The sequence below is a fragment of the Perca fluviatilis genome, chromosome 1 (assembly GCF_010015445.1).
Source record: "Perca fluviatilis chromosome 1, GENO_Pfluv_1.0, whole genome shotgun sequence".
Classification (NCBI taxonomy): domain Eukaryota; kingdom Metazoa; phylum Chordata; class Actinopteri; order Perciformes; family Percidae; genus Perca; species Perca fluviatilis.
In genome coordinates this window covers 3,719,721-3,740,404 of record NC_053112.1, presented here as the reverse complement: position 1 = coordinate 3,740,404, position 20,684 = coordinate 3,719,721, and positions in this window count along the sequence as shown.

Here is a 20,684-nt window from a genome sequence, read left to right as displayed (position 1 = left end):
CTCTTTACCTCTGCCACTGAGTCGTGCTTTGGAGTCCTGTGAGCTCCCTGACAACTAAATAATGTGTAATGTGTTCCCTTCATGAATTATTCATGTATTAATCTTGTATTGGTGCTGTATACTGTTACAGTTATTGTTGATGTGGCCTTGTTGTCCATTGGGAGAGTTAGCGTAGAGTAGCGTTATCAGCTGAATAGCTTAGCGCAGGGGCTAATGGATCCAGTGATGTATCTCGTAAATGACCCCACTAATAATGCCCGAAATGATACCAAACTTCTACACTAGTACAAATAGGTTATCTACTCATAAAGTTTGTAAGTACATCAGAAGTTTATGTAAATAACATTTGCCTGCTGGCTTCTCGTCTCTGCTGCTGCTGCTGCTACCTGCAGTAAGACGAGTGCTTAGGGCCGTCTACAAATTACAACACCGAAAAAGATGCAACAAAAATATTTATTAATTTAACTTTTTTTTTTTTAAAGTAAGTGCTGTAGTATAACTAGCAGAAGAGACAAGTTATAATTGAGGTAAGTTTGGAGACATTACCTTATTTAATCATTAAATTAATAAATATTTTGTTGCATCTCTTTTCGGTGTTGTAATTTGTAGACGGCCCTAAGCACTCGGCTTACTGCAGGTAGCAGCAGCAGCAGTAACGAGAAGCCAGCAGGCAAGTGTTATTTACATAAACTTCTGGTGTACTTACAAACTTTCCAATCCATCGTTTTATGAGTACATAACCTATTTGTACTACTGCAGAAGTTTGGTATCATTTCGGGCATTATTAGTGGGGTCATTTACGAGATACATCACTGGACCCATTAGCCCCTGTGCTCCCTCCCTCTCTCTCTCTCTCTCTCCTTCTCTCTCTCTCTGTCTGTCTCTCTCTATCTCTCTCTCCCCTTCTCTGTCTCGCTCTCTCTCTCCCTCTCGCTCCTTCTCTCTATCTCTCTCTCCCCTTCTCTGTCTCGCTCTCTCTCCCTCTCTCTCCTTCTCTCTCTCTCCCTCCCTCTGTCTCTCTCTTCCTCCTTCCGTCTCTCCCTCCCTCCATCTCTCTCTCTCTCCCTCCCTCCCTCCTTCTCTCTCTCTCTCCCTCCTTCCCTCTATCTCTCCCTCCCTCCATCTCTCCCTCCATCTCTCCCTCCTTCCCTTTGTCTCTCCCTCCCTCCATCTCTCCCTCGTCTCTCTCTCTATTAATCTTGTATTGGTGCTGTATACTGTTACAGTTATTGTTGATGTGGCCTTGTTGTCCATCTTTAGTCTTATTTTATTCATTCTTAGTTATTTTCTCAACTGACTGCCCCAGAGACAGAATGCTGATTTTGAACATGTCTTTAAAACACCAGATTACATTACATTTTAAAAAGTTGGACACTGAAACTCAATACTTTTTAGGGTACCAACCGGATTAGGACCAATTCACATAATATCAATCGTGCCAAATCTCGGTACCTGAGAGCTCATACGTAAGCTTGATCTCCTTATTCCTCTCTGCATATTTCACAGATAGTGGGGCTCAGCTCTGACACACACACACAAACACACACACACACACACACACACACACACACACACACACACACACACACACACACACACACACACACACACACACACACACACAAACACACACACACACCCACACAGAGTTGTGGAGCAGATGGAGCAAACTACGTTGCCTCTGCAGCTTGTTCAAGTCACAGCGAGTCATGTTAATGCCAATAAAGCCGTCCCAAGTGTGGTTCCACTTTTCAAGACGCCACGCAGACAGCGTCCGCTGCAATTTAATATAACAACACATTCTCACTCCCATCACCTCACATACAGACGCTTGGTCAGGTGTCTTTGGCGTTTGTTATTGGCGCTAAAAGTCTCGCCCTTGGTCGGGAGTGTTGCCGTCACTTTTTGACGCTCTGGGTCGGGACATATACGTTTAACTGACACACGGGACAAGAACGGGACAGTTAGGGTTAGGAGCAGATGGTGGGAGGGGTAACAAAATGTAGGTTCAGTGACACGTGGGACACGAACCCCGGTCTCCTGGAGGAAGTGTTGTTTGACCCACTCACCCTCCCAACCTCCCACCCTACACAGCATTTCAGGCTTTCACACGACTCTCTTAATACTACGTCATCTTAAAGGAACACGCCGACTTATTGGGAATTTAGCTTATTCACCGTAACCCCCAGAGTAAGACAAGTCCATACATACCCTTCTCATCTCCGTGCGTCCTGTAACGCTGTCTGACAGCTCCAGCGGCATCAGGCCAGCACAGATCCTGCAGGTGAATGGTTCCAGTAATCCTACTGCTCAGAATAAGTGACAAAATAACACCAACATGTTCCTATTTACATGTTGTGATTTGTAGCGTCAGAGCGTGTACAAAAAACAACGTAACATGAGACACAGCCATCTTCTAACCGTAAACAAACCAGGAACTATATTCTCAGGCGGAAGAATATAGTATATAATATAGTACTTGGGTGGAGTGATATGCTCGCAGCAAGCCTGTCTGAGAATATAGTTCCCAGTCATAGGGCAAAGCAACTTTATTTCTATAGCACACTTCAGCAACAAGGCAATTCAAAATGCTTTACATAAAACATTAAAGTTAAAAACGTTCATGAAAGAGATAAAAAACAAGAACAGGCTACAATGGAATACGATACAAATACAAGAATACCAGCTGCGGTGTTAGACATGAATAATGATTTTATAGGTTGTAGGGATGAGTTAGGGAGGGGTTTTATTTTGGGTGGTGTGTAAAATGTTCTAAAAGCTGACGAACTGCATTTCTATGTTTTAATTTGGTTGTACTATTATAACCCTGTAGGACTACAGAGTAAGTGCTCATGACTTCTGATTTCGATGGATATGTCTTGAGATTAACAGCAATAGATGAAAGTTAGACAGTTTGAGTTTATTTATAGACATTGTGAAGTTTGATCCTGTTTGTTATGGTGATTTGAAACCTTTCATACCAGAAACGTTGTTCTGGATCTGGCTGTAGTTGCTGCTCAGTTGGTCGTATCTGGTCTGCAGCATCTTGTATCTGGTCTGCAGCAAAGTGACTGAAATATAAGACAAGGTTTAAGGCTTTATTGATTGATTCACTCCATGGTGTTGCAAGACACACCTTCTCATTCAATGCCTTTTCTTTATTTTCATGACTATTTTCATTGTAGATTCTCACTAAAGGCATCAAAACTATGAATGAACACATATGGAATTATGTACTTAACAAAAAAAGTGTGAAATAACTGAAAACATGTCTCATATTTTAGATTCCTCAAAGTAGCCACCCTTTGCTCTGATTACTGCTTTTCACACTCTTGGCATTCTCTTGATGAGCTTCAAGAGGTAGTAACCTGAAATGGTTTTCCAACAGTCTTGAATGAGTTCCCAGAGATGCTTAGCAATTCTTGGCCCTTTTTCCTTCACTCTGCGGTCCAGCTCACCCCAAACCATCTCGATTGGGTTCAGGTCCGGTGACTGTGGAGGCCGGGGCATCTTCTTGGTCAAATAGCCCTTACACAGCCTGGCCTGGTGGTCTGTTGTCCTGTTGAAAAATAAATGATGGTCCAACTAAACGCAAACCATATGGGATGGCATGTCGCTGCAGGATGCTGTGGTAGCCATGGTGGTTCAGTATGTCATCAATTTTGAATAAATCCCCAACAGTGTCACCAGCAAAGCACCCCCACACCATCACACCTCCTCCTCCATGCTTCACGGTGGGAACCAGCCATGGAGAATCCATCCGTTCACCTTTTCTGCGTCGCACAAAGACACGGCGGTTGGAACCAAAGATCTCAAAATTTGATTCATCAGACCAAAGCACAGATTTCCACTGGTCTAATGTCCATTCCTTGTGTTTCTTGGCCCAAACAAATCTCTTCTGCTTGTTGCCTCTCCTTAGCAGTGGTTTCCTAGCAGCTACTTGACCATGAAGGCCTGATTCGCACAGTGTCCTCTTAACAGTTGTTCTAGAGATGTGTCTGCGGCTAGAACTCTGTGTGGCATTCATCTGGTCTCTAATCTGAGCTGCTGTTAACTTGGGATTTCTGAGGCTGGTGACTCGGATGAATTTATCCTCAGCAGCAGAGGTGACTCTTGGTCTTCCTTTCCTGGGGCGGTCCTCATGTGAGCCAGTTTCGTTGTAGCGCTTGATGGTTTTTGCGACTGCACTTGGGGACACATTCAAAGTTTTCGCAATTTTCCAGACTGACTGACCTTCATTTGTTAAAGTAATGATGGCCACTAGTTTTTTTTACTTAGCTGATTGGTTCTAGCCATAATATGAATTCTAACAGTTGTCCAATAGGGCTGTCGGCTGTGTATCAACCTGACTTCTGCACAACACAACTGATGGTCCCAACCCCATTAATAAGGGAAAAAATTCCACTAATTAACCCTTACAAGGTACACCTGTGAAGTGAAAACCATTTCAGATGACTACCTCATGAAGCTCATTGAGAGAACACAAAGGGTTTGCAGAGTTATCAAAAAAGCAAAGGGTGGCTACATGTTTTCAGTTATTTGACACTTTTTTGTTAAGTACATTATTCCATATGTGTTCATTCATAGTTTTGATGCCTTCAGTGAGAATCTACAATGTAAATGGTTACTAGACGTTTTTTTGTTGTTGTTGTGTTAAGTTGCTAGTAAAGCTGTGTAAGAGTTAGCATTTAACATTATCTAACTGCTAATGTTATCTAAAACTTGTAGCTACGTTACTGAGCTAATTTGCCATAGATATTGTTATGACCCCGCCTCTGCAGTGCAGTTTTCATTCAGTCATTTACACACATACCGATTCACTCACCCATGCACTTTTCAGACACCTTACATTATGACATTCTCACACCTCATTCCTTTTTCTTTGTTTAAAGTTAATAGTTTTTGATTTACAATAAAATATGTTTTTGATTGGTCCATATTTGTTGTTGGTGTCCACTCATTCTTTGTCACAGGCCATGAGCCGGTTTGTGACAATATATACATAGATATTTATCTATGCTATGAAGTGAAGGACTACAGCCACATCCCAGCCATTCCGAGAACCGTCCTGCCAAAAAGGCTGTCATCCAGACTGGAGCAGTGGGCCATCAGTGAGCTCAGGAGACCAAATGATCCCAGGCGTCCAGGAGTTGTGTGTAATATCACCACCCTCAGAAGTGTCGTTACAGACACAAGTCAGCAGAGAAATACAGCTTGCCTTAGGTGAAACTGAATATGTGAAATATATACATAACCCAATTACTCAGTATGTTTTTGTATTGTTGGTGATGAAAAACTGATCCTGACCTGTGATGTACTGCAAATATATTACAGAGTTACAGAGTTACAGCTTCTTCTACCACCGGGGCCCCAGCAAAATACATTCAAATATCCATTATGTATGTGAAGTTTTATATTGGACTAAAAATAAAGCATTATAACGGTCTCAACCTTATTTCCTGAATTACATAATGAACCAAACAGACAAGGGTGCAGGTAAAAAAGTGTTTTAATATATTATGTGCATTTTTAAATATAATTACAGTAAAACAATGTAAACACAAATTAGATAACAGGAGAGTATACTGTAGTAGGATATATTGACATACAATGGACTAAGAAACTACAAGTACACAAATGAAAATAAACTTAAGAAAAAGGTTATTGTAAGTGTTAATTGAGTATCTCAGCAAAATATGAGCAATACATACGCTATTGGTCTATATCCTGGCTGTTTGAAGCCTTCACACACATAGTGTTTCCTCCACAGAGAGACCGAAGGCTCCTCTCCCTCTGCTGCTCCCACGTCCTCCTGGTTGGTCTGCCTGCTGCCTGATTTGAGCTGTGAGAGAAAAGTATAACAAAGTTCCTTACACAAATCAAACAGTAACAAAGTTCTTATTGATAACTGAGGCTTCCAAGGTTGGCTAATTTACAATTAAAACAACTTGCTTTTAAGTAGCCATTAGCAAATGTGTAGGCTTTAAAAACACTACGAACACTTTCCTTCTGCTGACCTTCTTGCAAATGCAACAGAAGACATGTAATTAGAGTCTTTGTCATAACTAGGAAAGTACAGATGAACATTCTCTCATTGTTCTCTTCAGTTGTTCTTGTCTTGTAATGTCATCCTCTTGGCTGTAAATGTACATTACTGAGTTTGTTTTTATGCTATGCTATAATAATGCACATAACTATAAAGATGAACCACTTAAGCAGTGCTTACACTGCATATGTACGGTATATGTAAATCTCTAGATATAATACATTATATTCACAGTTTCTAGCTACATTGTACAACTTAACCAATACCCTAGCATTGTGTATTATCAGACCAATAGCAACCACAACAATATGTAGTTAGCTGGATAATAATTTGTCATAATAGACCATATAGCTACGTTATTGACCTAACGTTACCCGGGACATCATCATAGCTCTGCTTGGGGTCCTGCACGTCCCACAATGTTTCATTGTTCTACAGAGAGAAGACGGTAATTAATACAGCTCCATTGAATAAGGCCTCACTGAGCCTACATGATTCCCATGGCAAATTAGCTCAGTAACATAGCTACAAGTTTTAGGTAACGTTAGCAGTTAGCTAAGGTTAAATGCTAACTTAAACAGTTTTACTAGCTATCTAGCAACTTAACACAACGAAACAACAAACATCTAGTAACCATGCTTTTAACGTAGATCACAGACAATATATATGATCAATACTTACACTTTATTAATCTTGTAGGAGTCCACCGTGGAGTGGTTTGTGTGTCCTCCAGAGTCTAACGTTAGCTGCACTGAAACGTCAGGGGGCAGGCAGGCACTGAGCTGTCACTCCAACTCACTCAAAAAGTCATTAGCCAATGGGGACGCAACCCTGTAAGACCCGCCCACGCGAGATGTTTGTGTCAGAATTGCAAACAAAGACTTTGGAAGCGCAAACGAGAAAGCTGAGAGCAAAACTGCAAACGTGATGGAGAGAGCAAAAGACTGATAATTTAGAAAGAAGCAGAGGGAACTGTAAACAAAAGGACATAATATCAAACAAATAAAATACCAATACTTTACTACTACACAAATGTTTTGTTTGCAAGTTTTAAGTTTTACCTTTGAGGTGACAATTTTTTTGCTCGGGTTAGTGTTTTTTGTTTGATACTTGAGTTTTGCTTGGAATTAAAGTCACAAAAATAATCCCATAAAAACCACAACCATGACAGTATCAAATGTGAAAAAGAGTCAAAACAAGCTCAGTTTTAGCACCTGTCACTTTAACACCCCTCCCAAAAAAAAACAGTCTGCTCTGATTGGCTTATGAATAGGGATAGTTAGTGGTTAAGCCGTGGGTGGAGATACTTAGATTGGGGCGGTATTTTCTAATGAGCCTGCATGAGAAAGAGGAAGGGGAGTCAAATGTGAATATCTTGTTGAATCGCATGTTTTGTGATCTAGGCAGCCTACAAAAACCTGACTGGGTCTCATTTCACAGTTGGGATTGGTAGGCACTCCAAATACCCAAACATATTTGCACAAGCACTGAAAATGTATTTCATGATATTTCTCCGTTAAGATATGACAGTTTGTATTAAAAACATAATTACTCACAGCAAATGAAGAGTCCAGCCAATAGCAGAAGATAAACCCCTCCCAGAGTCACTGCAGTAGCTCTGAAGCTCCTTCTGTTGCTGGCTACAGGGCTGCGTGGTCCTACAGAGACAAAATACATCCAGAACATGTTTTACTGTTTGTTAAAAGTTTGACCGATAAGAATAATGACTCACGAGGCACCAGATTACATCACCAAGACACCTGCTAAACACTCACAGTGAATGGTAAGTAATGGTGGATTGATTAATTGTGAATTGACACTCAATGTCTAGTTTAAATAAAGCCTCACAGAAACTGAGATTTACTTCCCCTTTACAACAATCATCATTTCAGACTTACTGGCTCTTTGTGGCCTGAGATCAGATTGATGCTCTTCATCCTCTAAGATCTCCACCCGATTCTCCTCTTCCTCTCCACTGTTCTCTTCGTTTCTCTTATATCTCACATTCAAGCTCAGACGTGGCGCAGCGACAGTATCTGCAGCCATCTTGACAAACTGAACTGAACGTATGGTTAGGAACTGTCTATGTTTGTGTTGAGCACTCATTTAACACAGGAAGTGGCTGCAGCACAAACCACTAAGACAGGTACACACACTAATAAATTGTTACTGTAAGACAAAAAGTCCCACTTAACTTAAAAAGTTGACTCAGATTTAAGCATTCAGTCGTTTGGGAATCAGTATAATGAAACCCTTCAGATAAAACTTATAAAAGTATATTTCAGTTAAGTAAAAAAGAGGAAATACCGACACAGTATCAGTGCATGGGTGCTTTCACACATGCCTCTCTGACTGTTATTTTTGTTCTGTTTGTTAGAAAAAGGGAAGTTTAGGTGTTACATTTTTTTGTTCAGTAAAACAAACACAAGAGATGATAGACCATCTTCCTTACTGACACATAACCAGAGTCTGTGATAATTACCTGACGTTAAGCTGGATGGAATAAAGAGTTAGCTCTGCTACATGCACAGCTAGTAACACACAGAGCAGATCAGAGATGGACAACAGAGCAGAGGAGCACAGAAAAAAGATGATGAAGATCTATAAACGATCTGATAGAAAACAGGAACAGTGAAATATAAAGTCTACATTTGGGGGTTAAAGAACACAACAGGACGTTGTGGTTATAACAACATTTGGAGGTTGTTATAACAAGCTATGACCAATTCTGCTCAGGCTCAAAAGGCCAGTGTTTTCTGACTCCACTTGGTCATTTCTCAAGCAACCTCTGTGTTCGTTGACTGGTAGACCAGAAAATAATACTCAGGATTCGCTCAGTTAAATTTAACTAAGCTTTAGTAAATGATATTGCAAACAGAAAACAACTCATGCATCATGACAAACAGGTTCCATTTTGCTCCAGTAAGTCTGCAAATGTCTTATCTGTTATCTTGGTTTTCCCGCCTTTGTGATTGTCTGATGTCTTTCACCTGTTCACCAGCCTTTGTCTCACCTGCCCCTTGTTATCCCTTGTTTATTTGTGTATTTAGTCCCTGTGCTTTCTGTGTCATTTCATCGTGTGTCATTTCGTTGTGTGTCATTTCGTTGTGTGTCATTTTGTCGTGTATCATTTCATCGTGTGTCATTTCGTCGTCGGTCCTTGTGGTTTTATTCCTGTGCGTAAGCTGTCTTTCCGTGTTCCTAGATTTCTGTGTTTTTGTTCTCCTGGATTTTTACCTGTTCCTTCCGAGTTCCTGTGTTTCTGGATTTTCTCACCTACTCCTGCTTACACGTTTGTAAGTCTCTTTGTGTTCTTATTAAATTACTATTATTTCAAACTGCTGCACTCCCCTGCATTTGGGTCCTAGCCTAGAACTCTGACACCAAGACGTTCTATTCTTAACACAGAGACATCCAGATGTTGTTATAACAGTGTGTAACATCCAGATGTTGTTATAACAGTGTGTTACATCCAGATGTTGTTATAACAGTGTGTAACATCCATATGTTGTTATAATGGTGTAAAGCATCCGGATGTTGTTATAACGGTGTGAAACATCCAGATGTTATATTGGTGTGTGACATCCAGATGTTGTTATAACATCCATATGTTGTTATAACTGTGCATAACATCCAGATGTTGTTATAACAATGTGTAACATCCAGATGTTGTTATAACTGTGTATAACATCCAGATGTTGTTATAACGATGTGTAACATCCAGATGTTGTTATAACGGTGTATAACATCCAGATGTTGTTATAACTGTGTATAACATCCAGATGTTGTTATAACGATGTGTAACATCCAGATGTTGTTATAACTGTGTATAACATCCAGATGTTGTTATAACGGTGTGTAACATCCAGATGTTGTTATAACGGTGTGTAACATCCAGATGTTGTTATAACGGTGTATAACATCCAGATGTTGTTATAACTGTGTATAACATCCAGATGTTGTTATAACGATGTGTAACATCCAGATGTTGTTATAACGGTGTGTAACATCCAGATGTTATAACAATGTGTAACATCCAGGGGCCAGTTGTTCAAAACATTTAATCTTGATCAAAATTATCTGGATTTGGAAATCCCATTTTTTGCTATCCAGGATCAGGTAATCCGTCTTACTTTTATGCCAGTTTCCCAAAGCAACATTGGATTGGATCACCCTGATCCAGATAGACAGTTTTCAAGATTACCAAATCCGGATTACCAGTGCTCTAAATGGGACAACATATCACAATGTGGGCTACCAGCTGTGTAAAGAACAAGTAGGAGAGCCAACATGGGGTCACTGTAAGTGTTTCTTATTTTGAGACAAAACATAAAAATAACATAACCATCCACTTCCATTCATAATTTATTTTATGACCCCTCATCTGAGTTACAACAAATAAAAACAAATATACATTAACAAATATATTGTAGATATTTTTTTCTCCTCCCCTCTCCTCATGTCATGCTGTATTTTCTTTACCCCATTGTATGTTTGTATGTACCTTGTAAAGCGCTTTGTTGATTTTTATCTGTGAAATATAAATAAACTTTGGTTTGATTTGAAAATGTCTTAAAAACAAAACAAAAGGCTAAATGTCCAATAGTTAACAAAATAAAGACTGTTCAGGGTTCTTCTTCATCTGAGGAGGAGAGAGCAGCATTTCCAAACCCTGCTTTTAGGAGGCAGATCTGAAGTCTGGCTCTGGTTTGGTGCAGTTTGGTCAGCTTGATTTGTTCCTCTGCCAGGACGATCTGTGCTTCTGCTCTTTCACTTTCTCGTTTAGACATGGGGACAAGATCATTTCTATTTTTATTTCATTTTTACTTTACTATACTGAATAGCTTAATTGGTAGCCTATGTCTACTTCATCTACTTTATCACTGTTACAACGGTTACACAAGTCAAGTGCAAAATATAAATAAAAGTATATACACTACATGATACAAATGTATTATTTGACCAATTTTAAAGTTTTACTACATTTTCTTCCTGGAATCCACCTTGAAATCCTACCCCCTGTTGGGATCAGGATAATCCTCTTTTTTTGGATCAAAGTTATCCAAATCCTACTGACAAGTTTTGAACAACACAAACTGAAGGTTTGATCCAGATTAAAACTAGGATTGGATTCCGTAATCTAATCGGATTTCAGAATCCTTCTTTCCCTTTTGAACAACCCATTTTCAAGATTTGATCCAATCCGATAACCAAAATCCGATCAGATTACCTTTGAACAACTGGCCCCAGATGCTGTTATAACAGTGTGTAACATCCAGATGTTGTTATAACCATGATGCTCTGAAGGTTTTCATGTTTGAATTTCGCTAAAATGTTAAAAAAAAACTATGGTATGCAAATTGTCATACTTAATTCGTAGCATCTTTTGCAAGTTTAATTTTTCTCAGAAAAACAAACTCTAAATTTTTTATACAAACTCAATTTTAGTAGTTGTAGTAGTAGTTATTGTTGTGGTGGTGATTTATTTATTCATTCAGCATAGTTTGCTTCTTTCATTCTACTTTTACATTTTGTCATCCTAATTTTTGCCTTTCAGTGTTGATGCAGCAAAAGAGGATGACTCCTTAGGGAAACTTGTCAATGATGACAACATAGAAGCAAACAGCAGAATGAGGACAATCACTGATGAAGGACAGCCTCATCTCTGTTTGTTTGCCATCACGGACATCAGGCCAGGGGAAGAGATCACCTACAATTATAGAGACTCTGACTGGCCATGGAGATCAAAGGTACAGAAAGGGCTGGCTTGTCAGGCTACACTCTCTCTGCAAAGGAGTTTGATTGTGAACTCTCTGCTATCATTACCACACAGTTGTTGTTGAATTATTTGTGCATTTCAGCTTGACCTACACTTCATTTTCATTTAATGAAAGTGACATTTAACTCCTGTCTGTCATGCACTGCACTCAGTGCAGTGGCCCAGACCCATGAGGTAGTGCTCTTTTTTCCCCACAATTTTCCCCCAACAAATTACAAAAAAAATCTTGTTGACAGGGACTTGTATTATGTAAACAAACACAACCCAAATTTCGGTAATCATTAGTCCTACGTTCCTGTTAACATTAGCGTTAAAATAATTAGTTTTTGTCGATTGAAATGAGCCAACTCTGTATTAGAGCAGTCTAAACACTATTACACAGCAACATTGCGTCATGGATCAAGCTTCTCCACTTTATCGCTAGTAATGGGAGATGAGAATGACAAAATATTCAACATGTTTTCCACTTTGACCAGTGTCAGTCTGTCACTTTCTCCAATGTAGACCAAGGGGAGCAGTGGGCGAAGATCTACAGGTGTGACTGATGTTAGGGGATTGTAGTGATGGAGTTTAATGTAACACAGCTGATCCATTAAAGAGCTCCAAGAGAGAGATACTTTCACTGCCACCTGTATTTCTGTCAGTCATTTGACTGAGGCAGAGGGTCACCATGCAGCTCAAATATGTTAAACAGGTGACTTAATGTCCATTGAATGTTGTTATGGTCATCAGATTTTTTTCAGTTGTAAAACAGATTTGACAGGATATTGGACAGCCCAGTCTCACGGCAGTTCGTGAAATGGTGACGTTACTTAATCTATTGATTCGTGTACAGGGACACGTTCATGTCGGTGAGCACGAATTTTAAACTAATGTATTTCAATGGGAAGCATCTTTCGGCATAACAGCACGATTACGGTAGCGAGTAGTATTGAAAAGCCAAAAATATGCATAAGGAGGTTGGTTGGGGGGGATGGGTCAACCAACACCAGACTTTCACCCCGGATACCGGGAATCGCGTCCCGCGTGAGGGAGTTCCTTTTCCCGTTCTTCTTTTCCTAACCACAACCATCCCGTTGTTGAAGCGCGGGACCGGGATCGCGTCCTGCGTGTGGCGGTCCGTCCCATTGTTGTTTCATTTCCCCGTTGTTGCGTGCCCACCACGAAATAAACAAGAAGATCGTGTCCCTGTACACGAATCAATAGATCAACGTGAGACCGGGTTGTATTGGAGGGTACAGATACACACTCCTCAGTATGTCTAAAGTGGTCATTTATAGACACTCTGGGGACAGTGTATTTAGATACTGTGACTCCATAGTCAGATTATTGAAAATGGATTTTCAGGGATAAATGTTGTACATACACAGTCTTCAGTGTGTATGTACTGGTCAGGTGTATACACTGCAAGGACTGTATGGTACTGTTAAGTTTTGTATTGATGTGTATGCAAATATTTATTTTCATACTCACTGTCATCATTACCCTACATTACCATCTCATTTATATCATTATATTTACCATAGTACGTAAATGTCTTTATTATTATTTCAACATATCTGTAACCTCACTCATTTGCTGTCCAATCATCTGTCAGATAATGTCACGGTGCTGTACTGACTTAATTTCTCCTGTATAGATAATTGTGTTGTTACCTCACTTAATCAACAAGCAAAGTCTTGTTATGTTTGGTTATTTAATGATATTTTTCTTGTTTGTTTACACAAGATTTCGACTGAGACGGAGGGTCAAGCAGCCGTGGCATCTGAGAGCCTCAAAGATGTTAAACAGGTGACTTCATTTCTGATTAATGTTGATATTGACCTTAGATCTTTTCAGTATAAAAACAGTTTTGATTGGATACTGTTGAGGTGTTTATTTATTAATTTTTACACTCACTATTGTGATTTCCCTACATTATCATGTATCTTATCAATATAATACATCATTTTATTAGTACACAATTGTATTAATACCTAAAGATATCAGTAACTATGGTCATTGGTTCAACAATGGATGCCACTGTGCTGTACACAATTTATGTGAATGACTGTACAAATATTTATCTAAACATGCTGTAATAATGGAAATTGATTTATTTGAAACAGGGACAGTGCACAAATAAACATTAAACTTGTTAAACAAGAGAATATGTCTTGGGCCAGGTTATAGCAACAATTGCTAATTTCCACCTGTAGTAATATCTTACTCCTGTATAGATAATTAAGTTCTTACCTCACTACATATCAATGAACATAATCTTTTTGTGCCTTACTGGTTATTTAATATGTTCCCCATTTTCTACGCAAGATCATCAAGTCATTGTAAGTCGGTCCTGCTGCCCAGAACCTGTCAGAGAAATAAAACTTCCTTTTATTAAACAGGGCTGGAACTCCTGATTGGTATTCATTTAAAGTAAACTTAAATTAATACAATTATTTCAATAACTAATTTAAGATTGAGCTTTGTAAATCGATGTAATCTGTAACGGCTGCCACTGACAGAATGAACCCTTTTCCAGTGCTCCCACATCTCTGTTTTCAGTCATTGAAGGTTTTTATAGACAGGAATCATCCCCAAAAAACAAGCTATCACAGGTTTTATGATATCTAACCAAGATGGCGCCCTTTCTTTGGTTTCTGCTGCTAGTGTCTGTTTTTAAAAGCCCAGCAGCCGGTCATATAGACTTTACATTTTGATTCAGTCACACACATTAAACTACAGCAGCTTTTCAGGTCTGTGAAAGTTTAACAGATATTAAATCTTTAAGGTTTAAGACTTCACTATACATTTATAATGTTTACAGGAGCTCCTCTGTTGGTGGTTTCAAAGCTGACTCTGGCCCCCGTTCTCCAGCTTCATCTTCAGACGTCACCCATGGGACTGATGGTCAGGTTTATCTAATAGGTCTACTAGTCAGCATTTCACTAAAACTATTGATAGACTCATACAAAGTTACCCTGTCAATCATCACTTATAACTCACTAGAAGTGTTTTCTCTCTCTCCCTGTCTCTCTCTCTCTCTCTTCTCTCTCTTCTCTGTGTCTCTCTCTCTGTCTCTCTCTCTATTCTCTCTCTCTCTCTGCCTGTCTGTCTGTCTCTCTTTCTCTTTCTTTGCCTGTCTGTCTGTCTGTCTCTCTTTCTCTGTCTGTCTGTCGTCTGTCTGTCTGTCTGTCTGTCTGTCTGTCTCTGTCTCTGTCTCTGTCTCTCTCTCTCTCTCTGAGTGAATGGCAGATTGAGTGTGGAGAGCGTAGTGTGTGCTGATTTGTTTCCAGCGTGTTTGAGTTTATCTTATTCTATTTTCCTCTTTATTTTTGTCTGTTTTATTTATTTGTATTAGTTAGTGGTGTGTTTAGAGTTTTGGTGGGTTGGTGGTGGTGTAACTGGTGGCGTGTCTTTGTCTGGCACAATGCCGGTGGCGCTTAGCCCGCTAGGCTGAGTTTGAGAAGCTGACTCGGCGTCATGCCATCAAACTCAGCCCGGTTGTCCAAGTTTCTGGAGAGCACTAAGGGAGCCAGGCTGCCCATAGTAGAGGAGCACTTCCCTGATCTCAGGCTGTTCATCCAGTCAGCTCGGCCTCTCACCAGAAAGTCTGGTGAAGAAGTGCTCACAGATCAGGAAATCTTCCGTCTAAGGAAACTTATAGTTAAAGTGAAAGCACAGCTCATCACAGATGATGATGAATGTTAAACGTGTTCTTTCTATACTTACTGTCGTGTATTTCTACTGTTGTTTTTTCTCTCTATCCATCTATGTGTGATTTTAACATCAGGATTTTAAACCTGAACGGAGCCAGAGCTGATTTTAAAAGAGCTGCTCTTTTTAAACTCATGGAGATAAGGAAGTTGGATGTGATGTTTTTACAGGAAACCCACAGCACCACAGATATTGAATGTGACTGGAGGAGGGCTTTTAATGGGGAGGTGATTTTAAGCCATAAGTCCAGTCTGAGTGGAGGGGTGGGGGTCTTATTTGCCAGGAGTTTTTTACCAGTTTCTTTTGATGTGGATGAGATTTTGCCAGATGTTTTATTGAAAGTCACAGCTCAATATGAAAAGGTGAAGTTAGTGTTTTTAAATGTCTACGCGCCAACCAATGGGGTGGATAGGGTAGCATTTTTAAACATTTTATCTGATGCCATTGAAGCTTGTGGGGATGATTATATGTTTTTTGGGGAGGGATTTTAACTGTACGGTGGATCCAACCCTAGATAGGAATCATCCTGAACCTCATCCTGCATCGTCCCACAGGATCAGACAGCTAGTGGACACACCTGAGCTGTCTGACCTGTGGAGGGGTTTTAATAGTGACCATAGGCAATACACCTGGAGTCACTCAAGAGACAATGATTTATCCCTGGCTAGATTAGATCGCCTCTATTGTTTTAAACACCACTTTAATATCTTTAAAAGGTGTGTTATTCAGCCTGTGGGTTTTTCTGATCACTGTCTTGTCTCCTGCTCCGTTTTTATAACAAATGTTCGTTTAAAGAGCGCCTATTGGCATTTTAACTCAGTTCTTTTGAATGACCAGGCTTTTAAGTCTGCTTTTAAGTTGTTTTGGTCTTCCCACAGAGAGAGCAGGCCTGCTTTTACCTGCATTCAGCAGTGGTGGGACTTTGGCAAGGTTCAGATAAAACAACTTTGTCAGCAGTTCACTCGTAATGTCACTGGGGAGTTGTCTCGGTCAATGAAGGATCTGGAGAGACAGGTAGAACAGTTGCAGTCTTTAGCAGCTTCTACAGGAGATCGAGGGCATTTAGTCTCCCTCAAGTCTAAACAGTCGGCTATAGCCAACCTGCTGAGCGTTTCAGCACAGGAGCTCTGGTCAGGTCAAGGTTCATGAACATCTCACAGATGGATGCTCCAGCTAAGTTCTTCTTTGGGCTGGAGAAGAAAAATGGACAAAGGAAGATCATTCATTCTTTACGTACGGGTAGCGGCTCTGACGTCTCAGACTTGTCTGAGATCAGGAAGTTTGCTGCCGGTTTCTACAGAGACCTCTTTAAGTGTGAGTGGTCAGATAATCCAGATGTGTACAGCAGCTTCTTCAGTGGTCTCCCTCAGGTAAGCCCAGAGGATAACTCCCAGCTGGCAGCAGAGTTGACTATGCAGGAGCTGACCACAGCTATGGGAAGTTTGCAGAGCGGCAAAGCTCCGGGGATGGATGGCCTTCCTGTGGACTTTTTAAGTCTTTTTGGTCCATCTTAGGACAGGACCTGCTCGAGGTGCTAAACGACAGTCCTGAAAGGTAGACTTCCTCTGAGCTGCAGGAGGGCCGTCATCACCCTGCTACCTAAGAAGGGAGACCTACTTGAGCTGAAGAACTGGAGACCGGTCTTGCTGCTATGCACGGGATTATAAAATCCTGTCCAAAGCTCTGGCCCTTAGATTGAGGGAAGTGATGGCGTCCATTATCCACCCTGACCAGACTCTACTGTGTGCCCCGGCAGGCTCATAAGTGACAATATTAGTTTAATTTGTGATGTTTTGGACTTCTCTAGTTCATTGGCTGTTGAAACTGGTCTTATTTCCATAGACCAGGAGGCTTTTGACCGGGTTGAACACCAGTACTTGTGGCAGACTCTGGCTGCTTTTGGGTTCAACCCTGGCTTTATAGCCATGATCCAGGTTCTCTACAGTGGCATTGTGAGTGTTCTTAAGATAAATGGCAGGCTGGGTGCTCCCTTCAACATCAAGAGGGGGGTGAGGCAGGGCTGCTCTCTCTCAGGAATGTTATTTTCATTGTCCTTTTCTCAAGCCTTTGCTCCACATAAGGAAATCAAGTTGAATGGTGTGTGTTTCCCCGTACAGTGTCTTTATCTCTTTTAAGTTTTCTGTTTATGCAGATGATTTAATTGATTTGATAAACTCACAAAGACATATTGATGTTTTAAAAAGATATTCTTAAAGATATTTCCCTTCATTTGTTGTCCCCTTCATTTGAGGCATAAGCGGAGGGAATTCTCCTCTGAAAACAATTCTTTCTAAAACCCTCCGGCCAGGTGGAAATTTTTGGAAAACTTTGTTTAATACGTTTGCCAAGACAAACGGAGGTATGACAACGGAAGTGAGGAAAAGAAAGAGGAAGTGATTCTTTGCTGTTGTTGCTTTATTTTGGCGGGATTCTGATGATTGGCTATGATGGGCTTGAGCTTCTGGGTACACAACCACCACAGGTGGTGCTTTTCGGCTGACGTGTGCACAATGTTATTTTTGAAAGGAGAGGTGGAAATGTCCATTTGTGAAAATATCCAGCCATTAATAGCGTAGCATGAGTGAAGTTACAGATATCTTGAAAGCTAACAAGACAATTAGGTACTACTGTAAATATAATGATATAAATGAAGGATGGTAATGTAGTGTAATGATGACAGTGGTGTGAAAATATATATTTGCATACATCAATACAAAACCCAACAGTATCCATATACAGTCCTTGCAGTATATACACCTGACCAGTACACTACACACTGAAGACTGTGTGTACAACATTTATCCCTGAAAATCCATTTTCAATAATCTGACTATGGAGTCACAGTATCTAAATACACTGTCCCCAGAGTGTCTATAAATGACCACTTTAGACATACTGAGGAGTGTGTATCTGTACCCTCCAATACAACCCGGTCTCACGTTGATCTATTGATTCGTGTACAGGGACACGATCTTCTCGTTTATTTCGTGGTGGGCACCACGAAATGGGAACGTGACCATTTCACGAACTGCCATGACACCGGGCTGCAGCCGCCGTCTCTGTGGGACGCTTTTCAATACTACTTGCTACCATAATCGTGCTGTTATCACATAATATGCTTTCCATTTAAATACATTAGTTTAAAATTCATGCTCATGCAACACAAAAAAACGACATGAACGTGTCCCTGTACACGAATCAATAGATTAAGTAACATCACCATTTCACGAACTGCCGTGAGACTGGGCTGTCCAATATCCTGTCAAATCTGTTTTACAACTGAAAAAAATCTGATGACCATAACAACATTCAATGGACATTAAGTCACCTGTTTAACATGTTTGAGCTGCATGGTGACCCTCTGCCTCAGTCAAATGACTGACAGAAATACAGGTGGCAGTGAAAGTATCTCTCTCTTGGAGCTCTTTAATGGATCAGCTGTGTTACATTAAACTCCATCACTACAATCCCCTAACATCAGTCACACCTGTAGATCTTCGCCCACTGCTCCCCTTGGTCTATACATTGGAGAAAGTGACAGACTGACACTGGTCAAACGTTAGCCAGCTCGTTTCGGCTAGTGACGTAGAAAGCCGTGCAGATGTTGACCAGCTCACCAGGATACTGAAGGCAGGACACCTTCAGAAACCATATCTCACTCAGAACACCATGGATGGGTTTATTCAAAGTTTGTATGTGTGCGGAAGCACCAGAGACACAAAATAACACCCCAAATCCCAGAAAAAGGGATTTTTTCATGATATGGGCACTTTAACAATTGTTTTGTTAATGTGGGACCAGATTTAGCAGAAAAAATAAAAAATACAGAAATAAGAGAAGGGGTAAATGCTGATCTGGGGAATAGTTATCCAACCTATATTTTCCTTAGAGCAGTGGAAAGAAATGAAATAATAAACACTGTAAAAACAAAGTGTAAAAGCAAATGTTCCACAGATTGGAATAATGTGGATTATGATTATTTTTTATTTGTTTTTTTATTTATTAAACAGGAAAAGATTAGAGACAATCGGGCCTGACTCAGTGTAAAACTGATTTTCAGCAGGTTCCTGCTCTGCAGAACATAAACACCACATACACAACAAAAACTCCTAGACAGAAACAGTAACAAACACACAGACCAGGAGAATGAGCAACAGGGCAAAGCCATAAAGCTGACTTTATGGTCGCAGGTAAACCTCTCCATTAAATAGCGAGCAAATGTTAATTTAAATGATGTTATTGACGTTAAAGTTCTAATGTGCTGTGGAATGTCATTCCAGACTTATAATAAAACTAGTTGTGGAAGAAATTGCTGAGCCACTAACTCATATCTGTAACATGTCTTTTCAATCTGGTAAATTTCCAAACAAAATGAAAATAGCAAAAGTAATACCAGTATATAAAACTGGAGATAGACACCTTTTCACAAATTACAGCCTGTTTCTATACTCCCCCAGTTCTCCAAAATCCTTGAAAAGACAATTTTATCGAAACACTAGCTAAACACTAGCTACTGGTGTTCAGTCAATACGGATTCTGGACAGACAGATCAACAACTTTGGCACTAATGGAATTAGTTGAGGAAATCACAAATTGCCTAGATAAAAAGGAACATGTAGTGTTCATGTGTCAAACTCAAATCCGGCCCCTTGCAGATTTAGATCCGGCCCATATATAAATTTAGGTTCACAATAAGTTTTGGCAGGCTAGTTGTGCGTCAAACCAAAAACACAGGAAAGTGTTTTTTAAACTGCAATTACCTGACATTTAAAGCAGAATATATCAGATTTGCCGACTCTGAGACTCCAGAAGTAGAGAGAGAGTTTTCATATTCAGGCTGAGAAAAAAAGTATTTGTTTTGCTTGATTTTCTGAATAAATTCTACGATGGCTAAGGAACTCTTTTGATGACTTTTGTAGGGCTTCATGTCAATAAAAATGCGACAAAAAGCAACAAATTTACAAAAAGGTGACAAATGTCTGAGAAAAAGTTGGAACAAAAAATTAGGAAAAAAGCTACCAAAATGTAAAAAAAAAGTGACATGCAGTAACAAAAGCACGTCAATAAACTCTCCGTGTCTGGCCTTCGGTGTGATTCTCTTTTTCCAGAGTGACCCTCTGGGAAAATGAGTTTGACCCCCCTGATGTAGTGGGAATAGTTATC